The sequence below is a fragment of the Protopterus annectens genome, chromosome 10.part0, assembly GCF_019279795.1.
Source record: "Protopterus annectens isolate FY-2018-M chromosome 10.part0, PAN1.0, whole genome shotgun sequence".
NCBI classification, from domain to species: Eukaryota; Metazoa; Chordata; order Ceratodontiformes; family Protopteridae; genus Protopterus; species Protopterus annectens.
The window spans coordinates 1,823,365,179-1,823,377,363 of record NC_056744.1 but is presented as its reverse complement, the minus strand read 5'-3'; the positions used below and the strand labels follow the sequence as shown (position 1 = coordinate 1,823,377,363).

General features: G+C 41.6%; 1 protein-coding gene across 1 annotated transcript in view; it reads right to left on the bottom strand.

Annotated features, from left to right (window-relative positions):
* LOC122814067 (matrix metalloproteinase-17-like) overlaps positions 1-12,185 on the bottom strand; it is a 180,938-nt gene that overhangs the window by 163,978 nt on the left and 4,775 nt on the right. The window lies entirely within an intron of this gene.

Below are 12,185 nucleotides of genomic sequence, written 5' to 3'. Positions count from 1 at the left end.
TTGTGAGACTACATCTGTGTTTTTAAATTGAATTCATGGGCTCTACCCTTTTCTATTGCTTATTTATTTATTGTATGAACTGGAAGGTTCTTGTGTTTTTTTAATAAGCATGAAGGTTTTATAAATGTATCTGTCACTGAAATTAATTCTGCTATGGTAATCAATCAAAAAATAAATAGTGCCAGCAAAAACATTAAGACAGTCACAGAAGTAATCTATCTTGTAAAACAAAATAGATACGTGTTCCTTGCTCCAGCTAGGATCAAAGTGAAATGCAAAAAGTTAAATAGACAAATAAAATGTAATGCAATCCATGCTCCCCCCTAAGTGTTTATCTAAGCTGAACAAGATATCCTGACATTTTGACCCGGTGAACAACATACCTATTTAAAATGCAGGGAACTGAAGCCACTTTTCTTGTATTATATTAACACACGCTGCTATGGACCAGTTGACACAACTACTGATGTTCAGTGAGGTAGCCGCAGTATTGACTTTTTTCAAGGATGCAAGAACTCCTCTGGGAAAAAAATGCTGACACATACGAGAAGCACAGATGCTTAGCTCCTGCATGTAATGTTCCTGAGCACTGACTTATCAGATGGGGTGAAGGGCACACAGTACTCGACAAAGGGTATCCATGTAGAAGCCAAGTCCTTACACTATGTGTAGCAGAGGTCTTTGTTTACTTTTAACTGTGATGCATCTGTGCTCTTTCTTCTCCTGCTGTGGTATTTCTAGTGTTATGCATAATTTTATCTCCTATTATATTCTGATTTAGTTCTCCGGATGGATAAAATCATTAATATGTTAGCAATGAAATGAATGAGAATTTGATATTTCTGGTCACTGGAATATTTTTTTCTTAACTAAGTGCAATTGAACAGAAAAAAGAAAACACATTGACCTTTCTATGAGGACTGATCCTATGACCCCATTCCCCAAGTCATACATTCCATATGATTGTCCCGGTCACTGCCACTGGACCAACAAGGAGTGTCTGAATACTTAAGTATCTGTTCTCACCAAGTGCATATCTTGGGCTACCCTCCACTCTAAATAGCAGTTCTGAAATAGTTTACATGTGAATGTGAAGGGTGACAGAGGTATCAAAAGCAACTCTTCAATATTAACTGAAAAACATTTTTAATTTAATATATGTTTGATTCTATAATTTGATACACATAACTATGTGCTCTTTCTTAACTTCTTACCCTAGACCTGCCAAATGTTCTAGCAAGCATTAAGAATGGGACTCGAAACAAAGGTTCAAATTACCAACAAACAGCAGAGATACAAATGTGTGATAAAGAAGGGGAGATGAGGAATTCCTGCATAGTGACGTCTTACAAGCTGCAGGCCATGTTCCTGTTAGAGAAGTGCTTGCTCCACCACTTACACACACAAACACACACACACACACACACACACACACACACACACACACACACACACACACACACACACTTACTTGTACTGTGTTAATGGATACACACACACACACACACACACACACACACACACACACACACACACACACACTGTGTTAATGGATACACACACACACACACACACACACACACACTTATACAATTACTTGTACTGTGTTAATGAATACACACACACGCACTTACTTGTACTGTGTTAATGGATATATACACACACATACTTGTACTGTGTTCATGGATACACACAGACACACACACACTTACTTGTACTGTGTTAATGGATACACACACACACACACACACACACACACACACACACACACTTACTTGTACTGTTTTAATGGATACACACACACACACACACACACACACACACACACACACACACACACACACACAGTCTCTCTCACACACACACACACACACACACACACACACACACACACACACACACACACACACACACACACACAGTTACTTGTATTGTGATAATGGATACACAAACACACACACACTTACTTGTACTGTGTTAATGGATACACATACACTTACTTGTACTGTGTTAATGGACACACACTTACCTGTACTGTTTTAAAGGACACACACTTACTTGTACTGTGTTAATGGACACACTCTTACATGTACTTTGTCAATGGATACATACATACACACACACACACACACACACACACACACACACACACACACACTTACTTGTACTGTGTTAATGGACACACACTTACTTGTACTGTGTTAATGGATACACACACACACACACACACACTTACTTGCACTGTGTTAATGGACACACACTTACTTGTACTGTGTTAATTGACACACACTTGTACTGTGTTAATGGACACACACACACACACACACACAAACACACACTTGTACTATGTTAAAGGACACACACTTACTTATACTGTGTTAATGGACACACACTTACTTGTACTGTTTTAAAGGACACCTACTTATTTGTACGGTGTTAATGAACACACTCTTACTTCTGCTGTGTTAATGGATACACACACACACACTTACTTATACTGTGTTAATGGACACACACTTACTTGTACTGTGTTAATGGATACACACACACACACAAACTTACTTGCACTGTGTTAATGGACACACACTTACTTGTACTGTGTTAATTGACACACACTTGTACTGTGTTAATGGACACACACACACACACACAGACACATACACACACAAACACACACTTACTTGTGCTGTGTTAATGGACACACACTTGTACTGTTTTAAAGGACACACACTTACTTGTACGGTGTTAATGGACACACTCTTACTTGTGCTGTGTTAATGGATACACACACACACACTTACTTGTACTGTGTTAATGGACACACACTTACTTGTACTGTGTTAATGGATACACACACAGACACACACACACACACACACTTGTACTGTGTTAATGGACACGCACTTACTTGTACTGTGTTAATGGACACACACTTACTCGGGCGTTGCTGTAGTGTACTGGCTCACCAGATGCGCAGTAGCTAGCGCCATCCAAACTCCGCCCAGCTGATTGACGTCTATCTGTACTCATCATGAATATCCAATATTTTGTCATTCTCATTAGCATGAATATTCATCCTGATGAGGAAGCACATGTATGGGGAATTGGGCATTCACAGAAACCGTATGTATAAAGTGCAGGAAAAATTTGCAAATGTACCTTGTAGGTATTTAAGCACAATTTCTAAGTTATGCATTATCAGACAGTAAAAAAGCCTATGTGCCAGTTCATAGTAGACTACTATTTGTGTCCAACCTGGGTTGTAAAGTTGACTTGTTTATTACCCAGTACTACAAGAATGGCCTTCTGTATTGCACTGGTGAACACTGGTCTAAAGGTAAGTAGTGACAAGACGGCAGTGGTGATGTGCATCCTTACATTACTGTGTTTCCTTTGCTTTTGGAGGGGAGCACGTCCCCCCTGCGCCGCCACCCCCCCACTTTAATATACCAACTCTGAGATTGTAATACATAGAGAAAGAGAGTAAACAAAGACTACACAATGAATATTCCTGCTGTAAGAAACTAATCAACAATTAATGTATGCAAGATGTCATTGACAAATCTGCATGGCATGCCAATCATTCATCATTTGCATACCCCAACACAGGCATTAGTCCTGTCAATCACTCCGACCACACCCATTCGTGCATGAAACAGGCAGTGAGCCAGTACACTACAATGAAGCCCTTACTTGCACTGTGTTAATGGACAAACACACACACACACACACACACACACACACACACACACACACACACACACACACACACACACACACACACACACACACACACACACTTACTTGTACTGTGTTAAATGGATACCACTAGCCTCAGTCAGACGTCCCCTAAATAACACCCCTGTCCCCTCCCTAGGCAGGGAGACTGAGTACTGAGTGTATCACCCTCCTACTATGGTAACCTCTGTAGTGTCTCATGTCCAATCCACACCTAGATAGATCACTGACATCACAGATGGGACCCCAGCTATCTTATCAATAGGTTAGCAGAGAAGCAAAGACTGAATTTGTGTTACAACTTTCTGACATTTCTGTTTAACTTAACTTATATACTGTAAGCACCAAACGTAATTTGGATGTGTACTTTGCATTCACTCCCCTCTAGTTCTGTGAGGTCCTAGTCACCTTATTTAGAATGTGTCTATATGCACAGGATAAACTGTGGCATGAGTATTTGTTTTAGCAAGGGAAGATCACTGATCCACATGGACTTTTTTCGGACTGAGCCTCAGAGCACTGTTCTGAAGTCCCTTGTTCAGTCACATAGGCACATGACTTTTTTCGGACTGAGCCTCAGAGCACTGTTCTGAAGTCCCTTGTTCAGTCACATAGGCACATGACTTTTTTCGGACTGAGCCTCAGAGCACTGTTCTGAAGTCCCTTGTTCAGTCACATAGGCACATGACTTTTTTCGGACTGAGCCTCAGAGCACTGTTCTGAAGTCCCTTGTTCAGTCACATAGGCACATGACTTTTTCGGACTGAGCCTCAGAGCACTGTTCTGAAGTCCCTTGTTCAGTCACATAGGCACATGACATGTTTCGGACTGAGCCGCAGAGCACTGTTCTGAAGTGCCTTGTTCAGTCACATAGGCACAGGACTTTTTCGGACTGAGCCTCAGAGCACTGTTCTGAAGTCCCTTGTTCAGTCACATAGGCACATGACTTTTTCGGACTGAGCCTCAGAGCACTGTTCTGAAGTCCCTTGTTCAGTCACATAGGCACATGACTTTTTCGGACTGAGCCTCAGAGCACTGTTCTGAAGTCCCTTGTTCAGTCACATAGGCACATGACTTTTTCGGACTGAGCCTCAGAGCACTGTTCTGAAGTCCCTTGTTCAGTCACATAGGCACATGACTTTTTCGGACTGAGCCTCAGAGCACTGTTCTGAAGTCCCTTGTTCAGTCACATAGGCACATGACTTTTTCGGACTGAGCCTCAGAGCACTGTTCTGAAGTCCCTTGTTCAGTCACATAGGCACATGACTTTTTCGGACTGAGCCTCAGAGCACTGTTCTGAAGTCCCTTGTTCAGTCACATAGGCACATGACTTTTTCGGACTGAGCCTCAGAGCACTGTTCTGAAGTCCCTTGTTCAGTCACATAGGCACATGACTTTTTCGGACTGAGCCTCAGAGCACTGTTCTGAAGTCCCTTGTTCAGTCACATAGGCACATGACTTTTTCGGACTGAGCCTCAGAGCACTGTTCTGAAGTCCCTTGTTCAGTCACATAGGCACATGACTTTTTCGGACTGAGCCTCAGAGCACTGTTCTGAAGTCCCTTGTTCAGTCACATAGGCACATGACTTTTTCGGACTGAGCCTCAGAGCACTGTTCTGAAGTCCCTTGTTCAGTCACATAGGCACATGACTTTTTTCGGACTGAGCCTCAGAGCACTGTTCTGAAGTCCCTTGTTCAGTCACATAGGCACATGAATTTTTTCGGACTGAGCCTCAGAGCACTGTTCTGAAGTCCCTTGTTCAGTCACATAGGCACATGACTTTTTTCGGACTGAGCCTCAGAGCACTGTTCTGAAGTCCCTTGTTCAGTCACATAGGCACATGACTTTTTCGGACTGAGCCTCAGAGCACTGTTCTGAAGTCCCTTGTTCAGTCACATAGGCACATGACTTTTTTCGGACTGAGCCTCAGAGCACTGTTCTGAAGTCCCTTGTTCAGTCACATAGGCACATGACTTTTTTCGGACTGAGCCTCAGAGCACTGTTCTGAAGTCCCTTGTTCAGTCACATAGGCACATGACTTTTTTCGGACTGAGCCTCAGAGCACTGTTCTGAAGTCCCTTGTTCAGTCACATAGGCACATGACTTTTTTCAGACTGAGCCTCAGAGCACTGTTCTGAAGTCCCTTGTTCAGTCACATAGGCACATGACTTTTTTCAGACCGAGCCTCAGAGCACTGTTCTGAAGTCTCTTGTTCAGTCACATAGGCACATGACTTTTTTCAGACCAAGCCTCAGAGCACTGTTCTGAAGTCACTTGTTCAGTCACATAGGCACATGACTTTTTTCAGACCGAGCCTCAGAGCACTGTTCTGAAGTCACTTGTTCAGTCACATAGGCACATGACTTTTTTCGGACTGAGCCTCAGAGCACTGTTCTGAAGTCACTTGTTCAGTCACATAGGCACATGACTTTTTTCGGACTGAGCCTCAGAGCATTGTTCTGAAGTCACTTGTTCAGTCACATGGGCACGTGGAGGCTGCGAGAATCAAACCACGGATTACAGGAAGTAGCTTGCTAAAAAACTTCCTTGGATTGTAACAGAGTACTAGGTATTTCTCTTTACTCTTGTGGGTTGATTGCTTAGTTGGCAGGTATGCAAAGAATGCAGATCATCAAATTAACTTTCAACCACCTTGTTATTGGTGGAAAGTAAAACTGACAATGTTTCTAGCCATATATTCTAGAACATTCAAGTAAGACCAAGAACATAAGTGACTGGAAGATACAGAGGGCAGTCACAAAATCTGTGTGTTTACTAGGGAGGCCGGGCACTGAATGATAAACAGCACTTTTGTTCTACTTCACGTTTGGGTCCAGCCCAACAATTTACAAATGTTAGCGTTGCCCCAGTCTCACATCATCTCCCAACACATACAGTAGCTATGTTACATTTTTCTAATCAAGTCAGGAAACAAACAGAAAAACATGTTTCCTGTGGGATTAAGTGGCATTTTACCTCAACAGATTTGAAATTACCACCCCCTCTATCAAAATAAATTGCCTGGTTCTCAACCACTGAAGTGATCAATGAGTCATTCTAAAGTTGATCTCCCCAAATCATGGCTTTTCAAGTGATTTATCAAAAGTGCTCAAGCAATTTTAATTCAGTTCAGCTCAGTGTAAACCGAAGACCAGATCACATTTAAAACCCTCCTCTCTAGACGACTGCATCTCATAATTGGATGTACTAATGTTACCAATTCCGAACTGTCATGTGATTCAGCCTCATGCTGAGCTGTTACTCTGACCTTACTTCTACTGTATATATAAGTTCATCATATTGAGGCTCTCAGAATGCATTATACTGACATATGCTGGAATGTTCTTGTTTATGTATTACTGTCAATGTCATATGTATTGTTTGTCTTGTGCCCAGGTCATGGCTGAAAGGGTCTTCAGGCCAACCCAGTTAACACAAAATAAATAAATAAACTAAGTTAAAAAATAAAATGAAAAAAGGCAAAAATAAAGCTAATATATATACATGTAAGTCTTCTAGAGTAGAAAATAGATAAAATTAGGATATAAAATTAAATACCATTAAAACATCAGAGTTTGACTGCAATAAAGTGGGCCTTTTAAAATCCATAGGGATAGAGTTACATGCACCACAGTAAGCTTAGATGTCGGCATACAGTATAGAAATTTGCACAGTCGTGTTCTGTAACCATAAGCTTTGGGCCTGAATGTGGAAGGCATAAAGCGGGAACCATTAATAGCTTCTTGGGTGATAGGCCATAACTCCTTCAAGTAATTTAGTTTGTATGTTATTTAATGTAATTCAAAAACATAAAAAGAAAGTTGCCCTTTTAGACCTATTTACAATAGTTTATTTTTTAACCTGTGAGCTGAAATCAAACATTTTTTTTTACTTTGGTTTCTTTTTAATAAAAACCTTCCTGTTGAGTTTCCTGGTTCCTTTTCCTGCTAAGTGCTTTGCAGGTTACCCTGTTAGTCTTTTTAATCAAAGGTTCAGAGTTTGCTCTCTGCTGTTAGGAAATGAGGACAGAAAACGCTTACTCAGGAAAAGTAGTGTAACCTGTCGGTATTATCAGGAAAACGCTCACTCAGGAAAAGTAGTGTAACCTGTAGGTATTATCAGGAAAACGCTCACTCAGGAAAAGTAGTGTAACCTGTAGGTATTATCAGGAAAACGCTCACTCAGGAAAAGTAGTGTAACCTGTAGGTATTATCAGGAAAACGCTCACTCAGGAAAAGTAGTGTAACCTGTAGGTATTATCAGGCACAGTTCAGCAGCCACTCACTCAGGAAAAGTAGTGTAACCTGTAGGTATTATCAGGCACAGTTCAGCAGCCGCTCACTCAGGAAAAGTAGTGTAACCTGTAGGTATTATCAGGCACAGTTCAGCAGCCGCTCACTCAGGAAAAGTAGTGTAACCTGTAGGTATTATCAGGCACAGTTCAGCAGCCGCTCACTCAGGAAAAGTAGTGTAACCTGTAGGTATTATCAGGCACAGTTCAGCAGCTGCTCACTCAGGAAAAGTAGTGTAACCTGTAGGTATTATCAGGCACAGTTCAGCAGCCGCGCACTCAGGAAAAGTAGTGTAACCTGTAGGTATTATCAGGCACAGTTCAGCAGCCGCTCACTCAGGAAAAGTAGTGTAACCTGTAGGTATTATCAGGAAAACGCTCACTCAGGAAAAGTAGTGTAACCTGTAGGTATTATCAGGCACAGTTCAGCAGCCGCTCACTCAGGAAAAGTAGTGTAACCTGTAGGTATTATCAGGCACAGTTCAGCAGCCGCTCACTCAGGAAAAGTAGTGTAACCTGTAGGCATTATCAGGCACAGTTCAGCAGCAAAACGTAATGGGGTGAGTCAAGTAGAGCAGAAGGTGTTTCATCTCACAGCCAAAGCCCCCTCCTTTTCGGTGTTCTTACACCGTAAGCTGATTTGTTTAACTTCACTACTTTTCAATCAGATCTGTGTGCTGATCCTTCAGTATACTTTAGCCTAGTCTAACCTGCTATTATCTCTCTGCACCTGACTGATGTCCCCCCCCTGTATAATACACCCCTCTTCTATTGGTTTGTCAGCCTTGTTCTTCTGTGCCCCTACAGGGTCTACAGCCAGTATTTAATTTCTGTACTCTAATTATAGTTGGAACACTCTTCATCTGTTCTGTACAGCCCACCAATGGTCCATTTGTTCTTCCACTTAGGGTGAAGGCCAGCCTCAGTCCCAAGCCAGGTGAGTGCCTGCAGACAATCCATTGCCCCAAAGGTGAGACTCAGGTGTTACACTGTAGTCCAGTGTGCCAGCTATGTGGGTCTTACTCTGTACCCTGGTTTGACCTTAAATGCTACTACCTGGGAAATGTCTGTGCTTGTTCACACACAGGAAACATCTCCCAGCTTCTCTGCAGCATTGCATTCATGGCCAGTAACTGCTTACCTGCACTACACCTACATAGTTGCTTACCTGCACTATGCCTACATAGCTGCTTACCTGCACTACATCTACATAACTGCTTACCTGCACTACATCTACATAGCTGCTTACTTGCACTTTGCCTACATAGCTGCTTACCTGCACTATATCTACATAACTGCTTACCTGCACTTACGCCTACATAGCTGCTTACCTGCATAATGCCTACATAGCTGCTTACCTCACTACACCTACATAGCTGTTTACCTGCACTACGCCTACATAGCTGCTTACCTGCACTGTGCCTACATAGCTGCTTACCTGCACTATGCCTACATAGCTGCTTACCTCACTACACTTACATAGTTGCTTACCTTCAGTATGCCTACATAGCTGCTTATCTGCACTACGTCTACATAGCTGTTACCTGCACAGTGCCTACATAGCTGCTTACCTGCACTGTGCCTACATAGCTGCTTACCTGCACTGTGCCTACACAGCTGCTTACCTGCACTGTGCCTATGCCTACATAGCTGCTTACCTGCACTACGCCTACATAGCTGCTTACCTGCACTACGCCTACATAGCTGCTTACCTCACTACACTTACATAGTTGCTTATCTTCAGTATGCCTACATAGCTGCTTATCTGCACTACGCCTACATAGCTGCTTATCTGCACTGTGCCTACATAGCTGCTTACCTGCACTGTGCCTACATAGCTGCTTACCTGCACTGTGCCTACACAGCTGCTTACCTGCACTGTGCCTACACAGCTGCTTATCTGTACTACGCCTATATAGCTGCTTACCTGCAGTGCGTATACACTGCTGCACAGCTACACCTGTCCTTTCCACAGAATGGTTCAGCAACTGGCACTCTCTCCAGTCGTTCGTGACAAGGTCCTTCCAGCGCCAAGGCCAGCTAAACTGTGTCAACTGGATCACACTTGTGGTATTAGCCTTGTATGCCACAAAGCACAGCACGGTTTAAGAGTTTAACAGAATAATTCTAATATTTTGAAGGAAGCAATCAACAATATGACAAAGCACTCGCACTGTACATAGAATGTCCAGGCAGGATAGTCTGCACATTAGTTAAAACTGAACAGAAGTTCAAATACAACCAGCACCAGTTTTATATACTAAGTTACACAAAGCAGTGTAAACAGACAGCTGTCACTCTCTCACCTTTCCCCAGCACCTGTACAAAGTAGTATCAGCATCAACCCCCCCTTTTCATTTATATTTTTGTAAACGGGGTTCAGGGTGTCACATCAACATTGATCATCACTTATAGCCAATGTTCAAACCACTGGGTGGCATTTATAACAATACTTGGTATTGCTTTTTCATTTTGCAGGCAGATTTAGATAACCTTATTCACTAAGACCAAAAGTACTCAAAATAAACTGTGCTGCTTCTAAATCTATTGTTGACCAATTCCTGCCTATTGAACTACCATGTCATAAACCAATATGAGTAAAGCAAGGTGCTATCTAGTAAAAAACACATACAAAAACAAATAAGTAAAATAATCCACATGTCTAAGTATCCTATGCGCAGTAGCAAGACTCATTATTACATCAGATACGGACCACCAAACATCAGATATGGACCACCAAACATATCAAGTATAAAAAGCATGTTAAAATTCGTACAGCTACAAATAGTCTGTGTTTAGAGTTACTAAGTTATAAAGTGCCCTCTCCCCAGTGTACAAGTATTCAGATTTATCCAGAACATCTTGTCCCACAGCAGGTGTTACTTATTTCAGGTGAATATACTTAACTGTCCAGAATTTCGAAAAATGCCCAGATTTTGTCTCCTATTTTTGGTCTGTTCCTCATAAAATGAATGCTTTTCTGGCAAATGTCTGAGGACTGAAGTCACTAAACAATAACAGACATCCGAGTCTCTGACTTGATATCCTTTAGAAAATGCATGCTAACACAAATCCTATTATTCTAGCAACTAATTTTATAAAAGCAATATTTAAAATCTGTACTGATTTTGGGCCTTCATCCTCCCATTATTTTTGGCTTTGTCCAAAAATTCTTGCAGCAGGAGTTTGAAATTATGCAGGTGACACAGAATCATGGCTAAAACCAAGTCATTTACCTCATGTCCAGTGTAATTAATTAATTAATGAGTAGATGCAGGCTAGATCAAAAGAAACTAAGACAACAGGTGGCAAAGCTCTAGTCTTTTAGAAAGAATACCCAGATATCAGCTTAGTATCTAAAGTGAACAACATGGTAACAGATTACAGTCCACTGTGGACAGCAGGCATAATAACCTAAGCACCGCAGAGTTCACATTCATCATATATATGGGTCACCTTCAGATGCCCAACAACGCGTTTCGCCGACACGGAATCCGACGGGACGAAAACACCGACAACTCAGATGACCGACAAGGTGAGAATCCGACGGACTCCGTAAGTGTGCGATAGAGTGAGGGATTTAGTGTTAGGGAGCGGACAGGTAAGTGTGCGATAGTGAGGGACTGTGGGTTTAGGGGTGGGTTAAGTGAGTTAGGGTTAGGGTATATATATATATATATATATATATATATATATATATATATATATATATATATATATATATATTCCCCAACCTTTTCTAATAATTAACTATGGGTGCAATAGTATAAATTCACATTCCCAACAATAAAACAGTTTGATGCTTTTAGAAGATTATAACAAGCAGGGGAACTTTTCTTTAAATGCAGTAATCTTCTATATGTGGTCAGAGAGCATCTTAGGTTTAAACTACATCACTGTACATCACCCTTTTATAGATCTTTTACTAACAAACAAACAAACCAGAGATTTGTCCTTCATACTCCACGTACTGTCACTCAGCTACCTTTCACCAGTTTCCTCCTCATGGTCTGGCAGAAGATTCAGACTTCATTTTATCCTAACTGGTGAAATTCATCGCCCGTAAAATGAACAAGTATTCCTACAGGATTTGTCCACAATCAGCTAGAGTTTACTGTTAACCTCAGCTGACCCCCAGTGAAGCAAGCATAAGCA